Here is a 15,850-nt window from a genome sequence, read left to right as displayed (position 1 = left end):
TGGAACAGGATATTAAGGCACAGTATCCCAGGGTAGGGCAGGAAAGGATCTGGAGGGAGGGTAGAATGAGAGTGTCTGCATCAGGGACTGTATACACTGAAAACCCAGTTAGAGATAAATTTAAGTAGTGAATAAGGCTATGGGCCAGGAATACTATGAACTGTGGAATAAAACAGCTTTGAATTCTGGGTTGGCTTTCTCCTACTGTCCATGGATTCTAGGACTCTTTTGGGTGGGCAAACTCAATTGAAATTTGAAATTAACAAAACATAATTAGGAAAATAAATTTGAAAAGAACCCAGCACTGAGAGCAATGACATTTAATTCTAGTCTTAGTTATGTAAAGTTGAAAAAGTGATTTCATCTCTTTGGGCCTTTTTTTTTCTGGGTTCTTTTCTTCCTGGTATAGTGGATAGAGTGCTCCCTCATATTTTCCAAAGTCCTGTCCAACTCTAAAATTCTATGTTGTACATTCTACTATGGAAAAGCTAAGTAGCACAGTAGATAGAAGAAAGTCAGAAACACCTATGTTCAAATCAGGTCTCAGACACTTCCTGGCTATATGAACTTCAGGAAATTATTTAACCCTATTTGCCTCAGTTTCCTCATTTGTAAACTGAGCTGGAGAAGGAAGTAGCAAACCATTGCAGTATCTCTGTCAAAAAAAAAAAAAAAGATCAAATAGGGGCAGCTATGTGGTGCAGTGGATAGAGTACCAGCCCTGAAGTCAGGAAGACTGAGTTCAAATCTGGTCTCAGACATTTAATATTTCCTAGCTGTGTGATCCTGGGCAAGTCACTTAACCCCAATTGCCTCAGGGGGAAAAATATCAAATAGGGTCACAAAGTGTCCTAGAAAAACAAAATAACAGCATCAAAATTATATATATTATCAGTAATTACATAGATTATATCTCACCTAGAATATTCTAAAATTATTTACTGTTTGTGGATTATTCACCCACTGATGAAACTACTGGTTTCCTCTGTTGACTGGTTAGAAAGGTGCCTTTGGGAAGTAGAAATTGGATAGAACAATATTTTCACTTTCTTCAATAATATCCTTTAATATGGTTGGGCCTGTCTGATATGTACAGTCCAAAAATATCTGTCTTGGAGACTGAGTCACACCTAGGATCACATAATAGCAAGCTTTGCATGTAGCAAGACTTATTATACATAAGCAACATCTGCTCATTCAGTAAAGATTTCCTGAATATATATATATATATATTTTTTTGCTATGCATCCAGCTTTGAGGAAGATACAAAGAAAATATAAACTGTGGTTCTTCCAGGAATCGAGCAATTGAGTTGGGAAAACAAGTCCTGTGCACATGAAACAGGCCTGTAATTAGATGCCAGAATGAATAATATAGCCAATAAGTGCTGTAGGATTTTAGAAAATGAAGAGACCCGTGAAAACTTGTAAGCTTAAGGAAGGCTCTATGGGTGAGGTGGGTCAGTAGTAAGAAAGGCTATTTAGGACACTCAGGAGGACATTCCTCAGAAGAGAGAATGGCTCATATTTAATATTACTTTCAAGTAATGCTTGCTCTAGGAGGATGGGGCCTTTCAAAATGTGGTGGCCTTTGAATAGGAAGCTGACTTTTCTGTTCTTGGAATGATTTTTTTTCAGGAGTGGGGATAGCTGATTAGAGAACTAAACAAGTTGCCAAGTTCCCTTTAAGATGTTTGACCTTCCTTCTATTAACCCATTTCCTATTTAATGTACACATATCATGCTTTATACTATAAACATACATCCATACATGCATATATATATGGATGCATGCAGTATGTATACATATACACATTATCTATCTACCTATCTCTTTGCATGTTCTCTCATAAGATTGTAAGCTCTTGAGCGCAGGGGCTGAGTTTTGCCTTTTTTTCTTTTGTATCCTCAGCTGGCACATAGTAGGCACTTAATAAATGTTTAACTTATTAATTGACAAATTAATTGATGTGGTTAGAGGGAAAGAAAAAACTAAATGGGTTTAAACTTATGGTATTTATGCATACATGCAGTCTAGGAAGGAGATCTAAGGTTATCTTTCACTGTCATTACATCCCAGGAACCGCCAAGGACACTAAAAAACATTATATGACTTATTTATATGTATTCTCCCCTAGAAGAAAATGGGTCCCCTAGTGGAGTGACTTACTCCCTAGACTTTTCTTTTAGAGTATCTTGAGCCCTTAAAAACTGTTTATAGACTAGCCTACTGGGGTTTTGCCTGTGTTTTTACTGCTGCTAAAGCATGGAACATATGACTAAGGGTTCACAGACATCTATAGGGTTAGAAGGGACCTTGAAGGACCATTTAGTCCATTCTGCTGCCTCTAGGAAAAATTACATCAAAGTAACTCATGACAAAGAAGAATCTATTTTAAAGACACTCATATTCCTCCACAGACTTCAACAACTTGTAGAGATCTGAAGAAGGAACTCCTTTTAATGTTTAGCGTTAAAAAGTTAGGAGCAACCCAGTTTCTTTTACTTTGCTTGAGTTTCAGTAGAAAAATTAGAGACCTTGGCATAGTATCTGGAACATAGTAGGTGCTCAACAAATGCAAGGACTAATGGACTGACTTTCAAAGATTCTTCAAAGGAATACTCTTTTAATACAGCCTACAGAGAGTTCCTTTTCCTAGTTCTATTCATCTGAGCTCACACATCTTTCTGTTATAACTTCTTGCTAGTTCCCAGTGTAACAGGACCTGGCAGATGCATTCTACATGGTGAAAGGGCAACTTCTGATGATGTCTTTCATCATGTAGAATGCTGGGGCATTTGTTTTCAAGAGAATTATGATGATGTGTAGCCTGATGAAATTAAAGAACAATTGAGATCATGCCTTCTAATGTTAAATAGGGACAGTTAGGTGGCACAGTGTATAGAGTGTGGAGCCAGGAGTCAGGAAAACTCATCCTCTTAACTTCAATCTGGCCTCAGACACTTAACTAGCTCTGTGACCCTGAGCAAGCTATTTAACTCTATTTGCCTCAGTTTCCTTATCTTTAAAATAAACCAGAGAAGGAAAGGCAAACTATTCCCCAGGATCTTTGCCAAGAAAATGTCAAATGGGATCATATCACTTGAATGAAAAATGACTAAACAACAAGATTATATAGATTATCACAGTAATTACATAGGATTATAACATCATACCATGACACATCTAAAATGTTGTAATATTATCTACTGTCCTTGATCTTTCCTTTGCATTTTTTCTTTTCTGTCTTAGAGAGTGAGCATCCAAGGTTTTTGCTATTGCTATATCTTTGAAGCAAATATCCTTTTGTAAAAGTTAATTGATCTTAAATGGTTAAATGAAACTGAGGAAAAGGTACTAACATCTGACAGTGGGGGGGAAATGCAACTAGTGGGGGCTTAAGTTGACTGGAGAAAATAAATCCCATAAACCCCTCAGAGTGCCCTAGAATCCTGAGAGTTGATGCAAGTTCACTCTAAGATAATAGGGATAGAGAATATCAATACACTTCTAGTCAATCCCTAGAGACTTTTTCTGCCTCTTTTCTGCCACTTCTCACACCTCTTCCACCACCATCATTACCAACATTCAAATGCCAGGACTTGGTGTGCTCCTGAGCAGTCTTGTTTCCAAAAATATTATCATCTATTGCTTCTATGTCTTAATTGAACACGCCTCCTCCAAAGCTTCTCAGCATCTGAACCTGAGAGAGTGCAAAGGACAGCCTCACCTACAAGCTCACTATCTTTGTGATAGGAGACAGTTGTCAGCTTTGAATGACTTGTTGAATCCTGGGGAACCTGAGTTGTTACAAATGATAGATGTATTTTACACCTGTATCAAGGAGATTAGGGGGGTGGAAAGAGGAGTGGAGGGAAGGGAAAATGGTAGAAAAAGGGGAAAATTACACTTAACTGAGAAATCCAAAAACTACTATAACTCTTTGCTTAAAGTGAAGGACCTCCACAAAGAAAGTAAGACATATTTGCCAAATCAGTATTATAGAGCATATATTCCAACATCCTTGCATTTCCCTCTCCTTTCTCAACCTTAATTCTGAAAGTATTGTGGAAAGATGCTACTACTAAAGATGCTATAGTAGAAAAAATATAGAATCTGGAATCAGGAGACCTATGTTCAAATTTTGATATTGAACTATTATGAACATGACTAATTCCCTTATACTCTCTGTGCCTCAGTTTCTCCATCTGAAAAAATCATAAAAATATTTGTCTCACGTGATTTCTGAGAAAAAGATTTTTGTAAAATTTTAAGTGCTTAGGTAAATGTGGTCTGTGATTCTTATATTATAGGTTATTTGCAAAACTAAGTTCATAAGGCATATCTAAGCCTTATTCTCTTCCTCAGCGTCCAACACAGTGCTTTGTATATAGTACATGTTTACAATTTTTTTCATTGAATGATTACCTGACTGTTGTTCAATGGGGATGTTTTAACTTGACTCCCTCTTCTCAATGGTTGTAGGTACCCAGCTAGAAGTCTGTGGGCTGAACAAAACAGAATTCATTCACTAAACTGAATGAAATAACTGATCAAGGCAATTTAGTAAGAACTCTGGTTTTAAATTCTCAGGTTTTCTGAGTTCTAATGTATGTGACCCTGTACAAACTATTTATATCTGGACTTGTTTCCTTTACTATGGAATGAAAGGTTTGTAACAGATGAACTCCAAAATTATTTTCTAATATTTGTGGTTCTGTAGTCACTAAAATTATGTGACCCAAGGTATCAATCTACTAATTTAGACTAGAGCTGGAGAAGCCTTAAGAATCCTCCATGAAATGGAGACCCATTGTAGTTAATACTTGTCCAATGCCATCTAGCTAAAACTACAACTTAAATCTAGGTCCTCTGACACCAAAACCATCAGTGTATTACATTATCCTTCTTAGGATTCTTGAGGTTCAAATCAGAGGTCTTGCCCTATAATAGGCAAAAACTACATTCTTTGACCATATGCTTATTGTGGGTGAGAATGAGCCTAGGGAACTGTAAGTCGCTGGTCTCTATTTCTAGCAGACTTTCAATGGAGATGGCAGAACATCAATTTTTCTCTCTCCCTTCTTTCTTCAGGCCAGAAGAAAATGGGATAGGATTTAGGAATGGAAGAAGAGTTAAATCTGTAACTGGGAACTTAGATGCCTAGAGAACCAAATTTCACTTCTCTGCAGAAAACAAAATAAAGGCCCATTTGAGTGATACAGACAATCTAGATTATAGATTCATGATGCAGTGATTACTTTGTCTTTTTAAACTACAAGGAGCATTTAATGCCTTAAAAACAAAGCAGATAGTTAATGGACAATCAATTCAATTACATCAAATAAAGATGGAAGAGGATGGAGACATGACCTCTTGTGCCCCTAAAATTCTGTCACACACCAAACCAAATTTGGTTTACTTCACAAACTTTTCTCTTTTTTCCTTTCTTGTTTTTTTTTTTTTTCATTCATACCCCTCTCCACAAACGTCTTCTCTTTTCTGACACTCCTGACAAAAAATGAACAGAAACAAACTTATCCACCTATAGTTACACACATGCTTGCACTCTCACAGCTTTTTCCCCTTAGTTCAGACTCTGGACTAAGTAAATCCTGACCTTTGCCCAATCAACCTTACCTCTTTTGGTGAGAGCTTCTACCTACCAAATATCCCCAAGAAACTAATAAAAGCTTCATAACTGGGTAAGCTTAAAGGAGATGTCAGATTTGAATTCTGGCTCTCCTACATATAATCTGTGTGACCTTACACAAGTTTTACTTTTCTAAGAATCACTTTTCTCAACTATGTGCAGTAAAGGTAATTTGTTCCTCCACTCCTTTCCCCCAATTTAATGAATTTAAAGAAAACAGAAGGCAAATAATCGAGAAGATGAGGTATTAATGGATTAAATGGAAATGCAAAGGTGAATCTATGCACTATTATCCCTTTATGAAGTATGAAGTCCTTCAAGATGGAATGAAAGAAAAAACTTGCTACCGACTGTGATCAATATTGGCTTCATCCCTGCTCCAAAGCTAAGCTTCTTCTAGAGACAGAAAATAGTTTTGTTGAGTGTGACCCTTGCAACTTTACCAAGAAGAGAAGCAAGGAAAAGGTGGTGGTATCTTTTTTTTAAATCTCATTCTCTTCCATTGGTCATGTTATCTTGTAGTTGAACTGCAAATGTAGAAGTGTAGGAGTCTGTATCCAGCTGGAAATATAAGAGAGTCAGGAGGTAGCTATGTATGATCTGGAAACAGGGAGAAGAGTCATGAAGAAATCCTTATCTCAGATCAAAGAAAAGCAAAAATTAATCTAATTAAAAGAGATAAGGAAGAAAACTATATCTTGCTAAAAGGTACCATAGATAATGAAGCAATATCAATATTAAACATATATGCACCAACTGGCATGGCATCTAGATTTCTAAAGGAAAAGTTAAGAGAGTTGCAAGAAGAAATAAACAGCAAAAGCATAATAGTGGGTGATCTCAACTTTGCACTCTCAGAACTAGAGAAATCAAACCACAAAATAAATAAGAAAGAAGATAAAGAGGTAAATAGAATACTTAGAAAAATCAGGTGTGATAGATGTTTGGAGAAAATTGAATGGAGACAGAAAGGCTATACTTTTTTCTCGGCAGTTCATGGAACCTATACAAAAATTGACCATATATTAGGACATAAAGACCTCAAAATCAAATGCAGAAAGACAGAAATAGTATATGCATTTTTTTCAGATCACAATGCAATAAAAATTACATTCGATCAAAGGCCAAAGTAAAATAGACCAAAAAGTATTTGGAAACTAAATAATCTCATTCTACAGAATGAATAGGTGAAACAGCAAATCACAGACACAGTCAATAATTTCATCCAAGAGAATGACAATAATGAGACAACATGCCAAAATTTGTGGGATGTAGCCAAAGTGGTAATAAAGGGAAATTTTATATCTCTAGATGCTTACTGGTATAAAATAGAGAATGAGAAGATCAATGAATTGGGCTTGCAACTAAAAAAGCTAGAAAAAGAACAAATTTAAAACCCCCAATCAAATACCAAACTTGAAATTCTAAAAATAAAAAGAGAGATCAATAAAATTGAAACTAAAAAAACCTAATGATTTAATAAATAAAACTAAGAGTTGGTTTTATGAAAAAAACCAACAAAATAAACCTTTAGTTAATTTGATTAGAAAAAAGAAAGAGGAAATCAAATTATTAGTCTCAAAAATGAAAAGGGAGAATTTTCTACCAATAAAAAGGAAATTAGAGCAATAATTAGGAGTTATTTTGCCCAACTTTATGCCAATAAATTTTACAACCTAAGTAAAATGTGTGATGACTGTGTATTTTAAAATCAGCCAGAGTCAGGAATTCAGATTAAAGGAAAATCCTCAATCTTTATTCTTTGTGGAAGTGAAGGAGGATGGTGATAGGAATGTGAGCAGCCACAACACGAACCCGGCCAGCAGTCTCTCTGCCTCTCTCTCCGCCTCTCTCTCTCCACCCACTTAAATCGTCTCTACATCATTTCCTATATAGCATATTGAAACTTTCATAGAGAGTGGGCGGGGGCCATTCTTTCTCCAAACCTATATTAATAGAGTATGGTCCAATTACTATTTAGCGTCACATGCTTGCGACCTCAGTGCATCAACTCAAGCTTCAGCCCATTACAAAAATGGAGGAATATCTACAAAAATATAGATTGCCCAGATTAACAGAAGAGGACATAAATTACTTAAATAGTCCCACTTTAGAAAAAGAAATAGTACAAGCTATTAATCAATTCCCTAAGAAAAAAATGCCTAGGACCAGATGAATTTACATGTGAATTCTACCAAACATTTAAAGAAAAATTAACTCTAATGCAACATAAACTATTTGAAAAATAGGGAATGAAGGACTCCTACCAAATTCCTTTTATGACACAGACATGGTACTGACACCTAACACAGGTAGGACAAAAATAGAGAAAAAAATTTATAGACCAATTTCCCTAATGAATATTGATGCAAAAATCTTAAATAAAATATTAGCAAAAAGATTTCAGAAAATTATCCCCAGGATAATACACCACAACCAAACAGGATTTATACTAAGGAATTCAGGGCTGGTTCAATATTAGGAAAACTATTAGCATAATTGACTATACCAAATTAACAAAAAACATATGATTATCTCAGTAGATGTAGAAAAAACATTTGATAAAGTCCAACATCCATTCCTATTAAAAACACTAGAGAGTATAGGAATAACTGGACTCTTCCTTAAAACAGTCAGTAGCATCTGTTTAAAACCACCAGCAAGCATCATATGTAATGGGGATAAACTGGAACCATTTCCAATAAGATCAGGGGTGAAACAAGTTTGCCCACTATCACCATTACTATTCAGAAATGCTAGCTTTGGCAATAAGAGAAGAAAAAGAGATTAAAGAAATTAGAGTAAGTAATGAGGAAACCAAATTATTACTCTTTGCAGATGATATGATGGTATATTTAGAGAACCCTAGAGAATCAACTAAAAATCTATTAGAAGTAATCTACAACTTTAGCAAAGTTGCAGAATATAAAATAAATCCACATAAATAATCAGTATTTTTATACATCACTAACAAAATCCAACAGCAAGAGATACAAAGAGAAATTCCAATTTAAAATAACTATTGAAAGGATAAAATACTTGGAAATCTATCTGCTAAGGAAGGTTAAGGAAATATATGGTCAAAACTACAAAACACTTTCCACACCAATAAAGTCAGATCTAAGCAATTGGGAAAATATAAGCTGCTCTTGGATAGGTTGAGCGAATATAATAAAGATAATAATACTACCTAAACTAATCTATTTATTTAGTGCTATACCAAACTCCCAAGAAACTATTTTACTGACCTAGGAAAAAAACAACAAAATTCATCTGGAAGAACAAAAGGTCAAGAATTTCAAGGGAACTAATGAAAAGAAAAGCAAACGAAGGTGGCCTAGCTGTACCAGATCTAAAACTATATTATAAAGCAGTGGTCATCAAAACCATTTGGTACTGATTAAGAAAAAGGGCAGTTGATCAGTGGAATAGGTTAGGTTCATAGAACAAAATAGTCAATGACTATAGCAATCTAGTATTTGACAAACCCAAAGATCCTAGCTTTTGGGATAAGAATTCACTATTTGATGAAAACTGCTGGGAAAACTGGAAACAAGTATGGCAGAAAATAGGCATTGACCCACACCTAATACTCTATACCAAAATAAGGTCGAAATAGATTCATGCTCTAGACATAAAGAATGATATTATAAACAAATTAGAAGAACATACATTAGCTTACCTCTGAGATCTGTGGAGCAGGAAGGAATTTGCGATCAAAGAAGAATTAGAGATCATTATTGATCACAAAATAGATAATTTTGATGATATTAGAAAAATAATTAGAAAAAAAAGTTTTTATACAAACAAAACTAATACAGAGAAGATTAGAAGGGAAGCAATAAACTGGGAAAACATTTTTATATTCAAAGGTTCTGATAAAGGCCTCATTTCTAAAATATATAGAGAATTGAATCAAATTTATAATAGTTCAAGCCATTCTCCAATTGATAAATGGTCAAAGGATATGAACAGACAATTTTCAGATGAAAAAAATTGAAACTCTTTGTAGTCACATGAAAAGGTACTCCAAATCACTATTGATCAGAGAAATGCAAATTAAGACAACTCTGAGATACCACTACACACCTGTTAGATTGGCTAAGATGACAAGAAATGATAATGACCAATGGTGGAGGGGATGAGGGAAAACTGGGACACTGATAACATTGTTGGTGGAACTGTGAATGGATCCAACCATTCCTGAGAGCAATTTGGAACTACGTTCAAAAAATTATCAAACTGTGCATACCCTTTGATCCAACAGTGTTTCTACTGGGATTATATCCTAAAAAGATCTTGAAGGAGAGAAAGGGACCCACGTGCAAAAATGTTTGTGGCAGCCCTTTTTGTAGTGGTAAGAAACTGGATACTGAGTGAATGCAAATTAATTGGAGAATGGCTGAATAAATTATGATATATGAATGTCATGGAATATTATTGTTCTATAAGAAATGACCAGCAGAATGATTTCAGAGAGGCCTGGAGAGACTTACATGAATTGATGCTAAGTGAAATGAGCAGAATCAGGTGATCATTATACACAGCAACAACAATACTATACAATGATCATTTTTGATGGACATGGCTCTCTTCAACAATGAGATGATTCAAACCAGTGTTCAGTGACAAAGAGAGCCATCTACACCTATGGGAAATGTGTGTGGAACACAGCATAGCATTCTCACTTTCTCTGTTGTTGTTTGCTTGCATTTTGTTTTCTTTCTTCCTTCTTGATCTGATTTTTCTTATGCAGTAAGATAACATAAATATGTATACATATATTGGATTTAACATGTATTTTAACATATTTAATATGTATTGGACTACCTGCCAGCTAGGGGAGGGGAGAGAGGGAAGGATGGGAAAATTTGGAACAAAAGGTTTTGCAAGGGTCAATGTTGAAAAATTACCCATGTATATGTTTTGTAAATAAAAAGCTTTAATTTTTTTTAAAAAGAGAGTCATGAAGAAGAGCAACTCTGGCACAAGCTGAGTGACCTGGAGAACAAAGACTATATCCTATGATAAATATTGTGAGAACATCAAGAGAAGTGACAAAAATATTGGGGCTCTGCAATGTTAAAAGCATGAATTAACTTGGCCACTTAAATCACCTCACTACTACTCAGTCTATTAAATTAACAAGCATTTATTAGGTTCTTCCTATGTGCTACCTACCATGCTAAGCACTGGAGATACAAAACAAAGGTAAAAGGCAAAAACGTTGCCTCAGACTTCAAGGAGCTCATATTTGAATTGGAGAGACAACAGCAAATAATTATATACCTAAAATATATGCTGTGTAAATGAAATCAAAATTTATTATAATGATATATATGATTATATATTGTATTAGTTATGATATATAATTATATGTGATACATAATAATAACAATGATATCAAATAATAATATGAAAGGCAAAGGACTAGTAGCTATAGCTACTAGCAAATTGTTCCTGAAGAGATGAGTCTTGAATTACATCTTAAAGAAAGACAAGTGAACCATGAGATAGAAGTGAGCAGAGCATTCTAGATATGGGAATAGACACAGAAAGCAAAGGAGTGTTACAGTCAGTCAACAAGCATTTATTATGTGCTTGTTATGTGCCAGACACTATATTGGGACTACACAGAAAGGCAAAAGACAGTTCTTGTTTTCAAGGAACTAGTAATCTAACAGTATCTTTTGTGAAGAAGTCAGTGTAGTTCATTCATACATAAGTGTGTGGAGGAGAATAAAATACAAGAACATTGAAAAAGTAGGAAGCAGATACATTATAAAAGACTTTGATGTCAAAAAAAGGTTTTTATATTTGTTCCTGGAGGTAACAAGGAGCCAATGGGGTTTTTTGAGTGGTAGAGGGTAGCATGGTCTGCTCTATACTTTAGGAAAATCACCTTGCCAGCTAAGTGTAGAATGGATTAGAGTACGGATTTAAAGCAGGGAGATCAACCAAAAGGTTACTGTAATAATCCAAGTGAGAGGTGATGAGGAGGTAGCAGCTATGTTATAATAGAAAAAGGAATATGTATGTGAGAGATGTTGTAAAGTTAGAAATGATAAGATTTGACAACAGATTAGTTATGTACACTAAATGTGAATGAGGAATCGAACATGATTTCAGAGTTAAGAGCCTGATCTTTTAACAAGATCAACATCCTTTAACAAGGATGATGGTGATACCCTCAATAGTTATGGCAAAGAGAGGAAGAAGACAGATTTTTAGGGGGAAATTGAATACGTGGCATTTCAGATGTCTAGGGACTTCTGATTTGAGAATAAAGATAAGTGATGTATGATTGGAGCTCAGGAGAGAGATAAGGGATGGATATACAGATCTGGGAATCATATACATAGAGCTAGCTGAAGCCAAATGGATTGATGAGATCATTAAGACAGTATAGAGTGAAAAGAGGAGAGGCACAAACAGGGCCTTAATAAATATCCACAATTAGTGGACATGACTTGGTGAAGATTCAGCAACAGTGGCTGAGAAGGAGCAGTCAAATAAGTAGGAGGAAAATCAAGAGAGTAGTGTCATGAAAATCTAGAAAGACTAGAAAGCATACAAGGCAACTAGGTGGTGCAGTGGCTAGAGCACCAGTCCTGAAGTCAGGAGGACCTGAATTCAAATCTGATCTCATACACTTAATACTTCCTGGCTGTGTGAACCTGGGCAAGTCACTTAACCCCATTTGCTTCAGCATAAAAAACAAAACAAAACAAAGCAAAACAAAATTAGAGCATCAAAGAGGAAAATGTAGAAGAGAGGTCTGTCTAGAAGGATGAGATTTGAGAAAAATTCTAGACTTAGGCATCTGGGACAATTTCAGTTGAATGATAAAGCTGGAAGCCAGATTTACAGAGTTTAGAAGCAAGTGAAAGTAGAGGAATTTGAGATGTCTAGTGTAGAAAGCCTTTTTATGGAGTTTGAGAAGAATTCCAATACTATCAAATCACAAGCCTTCACTAGCATATCTATCTTTAATAATCAGACAATAGACACAACAGCTTAAAGCAAACATGATAACTAAGATGGCATAATAATAATAATAACTTTATAGCACCCTCCCCAAAAGCCCTGAAGGACATTATCGCACAAAATGTAGGCAATTTGTTGAAAAAATGGGGTAGGGTATGAAATCAAAGGAACATGAAAAAGAGCTTTGTCTTGCCAAAGAGAAAGACTGCCTCTTTAAGTGAGACCAGAGCGAAGGAGGAAATACTGGGGGAAGATCATATATTGGGGTGCTGTGAAATGAAGAGGAGTAGAGATGCAGAAGTTCTGAATGAATGGCCTCAATTTTTAATTTTTTTTGGAAGTATGAGTCAAGGTCTCATCTGAGAAATGTGGGAGGGAAGGGTGTCATGAGAGGCAGGCTTGAGGGAGGATGAAAAAGTTTGGAATAGCCTATGTGGTTAGTGGAATATATAATTGATAAAGGATGTGTAAAACGATTATCCTGATGCAGTAATGACAAAATTGAAATTATGTAACACATTTTTAATGGATCTAGAGAGCATAGCTTTTAAAATTTTCTCTAGTTCTCTTCAGTACCATGTGAAGAACTGCAGATAGTGAGAGTATTGATTGAATAAAAGATTGAAGTTTATCCTCTATGCTTGTGTTCACTTTTTTCCACTGCACTGTGTTATCTATGGGATAGTGTGCTTTAGGTTTTTTTTTGGGAAGTGTGTTGTATAATTACTGTTCTTATGTCATCTCAGCAATCATGTTTGCTTTAACCTATTTGTGTTTATTGGCTGACTATTAAAGATAGATACGCTAGTGAGGCTTGGGATTTGGAAGTCAGGATCAAAAAAACTGCCTCAAATAGAGGAAGCATTCTCTCTGGGGACCCATCCTATGAACCTGTAAATGCCAAGTTGGGTGAAATAACTCGCAGAAGGGGTGTTAACAATAAAACAAGGGGACTGAATAAGACTATCTTTTAAGGTCCCTTTCATGTTTAAATCTATTATTTACTTATCCCTTTATAGCTAATCTCAAGCTTGATCCCACCTACCCCATTTCCTCATTTGACTTTATTGGAAACCATGGAAAGGTGGAGGAGAGGGATGATTTTTCTCTCCCCTTTCCATGCCTAGTTCATTTCAGATGTGAACATAGATATAATCTTTAGTTGATTAAATGTCCCTCATTAATGAGTTTTTTTAATTAATGAAGTTTTTTGGTTTGCTCCACTTGCTTTATTCCAGCCACACTCTGCTTCCTCAGCACAAATCGGGGGCCATTTCCTCTGGAGTAATTGAGTGAGCCGGGCAGTTCTTGCCGACACTGCACTTTGCTGATTGTGCCTGTCAACTCCCGGCTGACAACTCCATTTTAAAACATTTTCTTCTTTAAAAATCATGCACACACATGCGCATGTGCATGCGTGCACACACGCACACAATCTCATCATAGAGCCATAAAAATGAGTATTTTTGTTAAGGCATACACTCACGCACAAGGCACTTGCACAATTAATACATACTTTTGTCCTGAGCATTCATATATACATATTCACATAGGTATTTACATGATATACACTCACGATTTAGTGCTATAGGAACATGAATTACAGAAATGTATACACTGATAGACCCTCCCCTTACCCCAAAGGGAAAAAAAACACATACCAGAGGACACACAAAAAGCAATTTGCCAGAAGACAAGCAAAGGATAGGAATTATTTAGCTTCAAATCAGAAGACAGTTAACTACATCAGTACCAAATTTATCTTTTGCAAATATAATTCAGTCTTTTATCTACATCATCCTCTTTACTATGTTTTGACTAGCATCAAAGCTAGGACTATATTAGGAAAAATGTGTGGAAAAGCTGATTTGCTCCCCTCTTTCTGGTTCATTTGCCCAAAATCTTTTTGTCACTTCTCTAACTCCTTGACATCATTCCCCATTGTCTCTCCCTTTATCTCAGGTTCTGATGACATGGTCCTTCTTCTAGGAATGGTCAACACTTCTATGTATACACTTAATCCCACCCTCTCTCACTTGCTCCAGCATATTGCCACCTCAAATTGTCTCCCTTCTTTCTTTTAAATCTTCAATTATTTCTACTGGTATCTTCCTACTATTAAAAAAAAAAAAGTTCAAGTCTCCACTATTCCAAAAACAAAAATAAAACCCTTCACCAGACCCTACCATCCATTAAAATTATTTCTCTAGATGTATTCTGATGGATGTGGATCTCTTCGATAGAGAGAGCTAATTCAGTTTCAATTGATCAAGGATGGACAGAAGCACCTATACCCAAAGAAAGAACACTGGGAAATGAATATAAACTGCTTACATTTTTGTTTTTCTTCCCGGGTTATTTATACCTTCTGAATCCAATTCTCCCTGTGCAACAAGAGAATTGTTCGGTTCTGCACACATATATTGTATCTAGGATATACTGTAACCTATTTAACATGTAAAGGACTGCTTGCCATCTCGGGGAGGGGGTGGTGGGAGGGGAAAAATCAGAACAGAAGTGAGTGCAAGGGATAATGTCGTAAAAAATTACCCTGGCATGGGTTCTGTCAATAAAAAGTTATTTTAAAAAAATAAAAAAATAAAGTTAGGCTTCAAAAAAAATTATTTCTCTAGATCTTTCCTCTCTCATCCAAACTCTAGAAAAAGAATTCTGAATTCACGGCTTTTGCTTTCTCTACTTTCTCATCTTTTGGTTAGATTTCTGACATCACCATTCAACTGAAATTGTTCCCTTCAAAGTTTTTAGTGATCTCTTAATTGAGAGATCTGATGACTTTTTGTCAATCCTCCTTCATGATCTCTCTATAGGATTAAATACTGTTGATTATTCTCCTTCTGGATATCCTCTCCTTTCTAGGTTTTCTTGGCTACACACTCTTTTAGATTTCCTATTTTTCTGATCACTCCTTTTTTATTTCATTTGCTGGATCATCTGTATTACATTCCATAACTGTGGGTATTCCTAAAGGTTCTGTCCGAGGCTCTTTTCTCTCTGCAAACACTCTCTTTGTGACCTCATCAGTTCTCATGAGTTTAATTATCATTTCTATGCAGATGAGTCATAAATCTATATATCCAGACAATCCCACGTGGCTAACTGCCTATTGGACATTTCAAATTAGATGTTCCAGATCTCAAAATTAATATGTTCAAAACATAGTTTATTCATCCCTCTTTCAGATTTCCCTGC

General features: G+C 35.5%; 1 protein-coding gene across 16 annotated transcripts in view; it reads right to left on the bottom strand.

Annotated features, from left to right (window-relative positions):
• The window catches only part of RBFOX3 (RNA binding fox-1 homolog 3), a 974,608-nt gene that overhangs the window by 82,869 nt on the left and 875,889 nt on the right, over positions 1-15,850 (bottom strand). For 9 of the 16 annotated variants that reach the window (XM_051995458.1, XM_051995459.1, XM_051995460.1 and 6 more), the window contains one exon: positions 4,429-4,508. The exons of the other annotated variants lie outside the window; for them this stretch is intronic. The gene's annotated coding sequence lies outside the window, so the exon portion shown is untranslated. The remainder of the gene's footprint in view (positions 1-4,428; positions 4,509-15,850) is intronic. 16 annotated transcript variants of the gene reach the window in all.

Source organism: Antechinus flavipes, chromosome 4 (assembly GCF_016432865.1).
Source record: "Antechinus flavipes isolate AdamAnt ecotype Samford, QLD, Australia chromosome 4, AdamAnt_v2, whole genome shotgun sequence".
Lineage (NCBI taxonomy): Eukaryota > Metazoa > Chordata > Mammalia > Dasyuromorphia > Dasyuridae > Antechinus > Antechinus flavipes.
Note: the sequence above shows the minus strand (reverse complement) of the source record. Positions and strands in the feature narration are given on the sequence as shown.